At 24.9% G+C, this 1,187-nt stretch overlaps 1 non-coding gene across 1 annotated transcript; it reads right to left on the reverse strand.

Moving 5' to 3' along the window:
* Nucleotides 1–614: 614 nt before the first annotated feature.
* On the reverse strand, nucleotides 615–698 carry TRNAL-CAA. The gene has a single exon. It is a non-coding gene; the product is annotated as a tRNA-Leu (tRNA).
* Nucleotides 699–1,187: the final 489 nt, after the last annotated feature.

Consider the following 1,187-nt stretch of genomic DNA (forward strand, 5'->3'; position numbering starts at 1 on the left):
AATAACCTACGGTAATAATATGAATCAAAGTCATATTAATTTTAACCTACAGTGTTTATATGAATCACATTCATATAAATAATAATTGAATCTTATTCATATTATAATACATCTCAATAAAATATATAAATTTAATATAAATCATATTCATATTAATTTTAACACGTATATCAATCATATTCATATAATTAATATTTGAATTATATTCAAATATTTATTTCTTCCATAAAACTGTATAAATTTAATAGTCAAATTCATATTAAATTTTAACATATAGATTTTATATGAATCATATATAATTAATATTTGAATTATATTCAAATTTGTATTTCTCTCATAAAACTATACAAAGTTAATTATACTTATACAATTAAGTCCCTCTGATTAATTTGATCAAGAAGAATATTTCAGTTTTGCTATAAAACTCTAAACAGTAAAACCAACAAATATTACATTGTAAAAAAAGGGTACTCCTTCATATGGTTTGTTTAATTGATGATTTATGGAATTAGAGATCGTTTTAATAACCATTAAATTGAGTCATGTCTGCTATAAAATTCAGAATTGTTTCAAATGGGCGAAAAGCAATTCTTTTCTATATATAAGAATAAAAATGTCAGAAGTGGGATTTGAACCCACGCCCTCTCACGAAGACCAGAACTTGAGTCTGGCGCCTTAGACCACTCGGCCATCCTGACATTTTTGTTTGAAAATTATATTGTTTTTAAGAACTAGTTTCATTATTACAGTTTGTCTCCATCCAAATATTTCTGTTAAACGATACAACTAGTTATTCCATCCAAGTTGTTTTTCAGTATAATAAAAAAAAAGGTAGGGATACAATTCTGACTCCTTTTCAATCACTCAAATCGGAGTTTGGATGAAAAAGATATAGCAAAAATAAGCTTGACGAAAAACAACCCAAGACGGTGATGTGGCGAATTAATCATCAAAATGGACCAATTAGAGAGTGCCAAATGGAACTATAGAGTGAGTGAAAAATTGGGCTTTAAATTTGCAATTGGAGAATTTTAGTTTTTATTGAAAGAAAAGAGAATTAAAAGAAATTGATTTTCTAAAAAATGATTTTGTTAAATAAAAAAAATGAATATAATATTATTTTATATTTGTGTCTAACAACTATTTTCTAACAAATGATAGACTCTTGTTTTTTTTTTTTTTTTTTG

Source organism: Benincasa hispida, chromosome 11, assembly GCF_009727055.1.
Source record: "Benincasa hispida cultivar B227 chromosome 11, ASM972705v1, whole genome shotgun sequence".
Classification (NCBI taxonomy): Eukaryota; Viridiplantae; Streptophyta; class Magnoliopsida; order Cucurbitales; family Cucurbitaceae; genus Benincasa; species Benincasa hispida.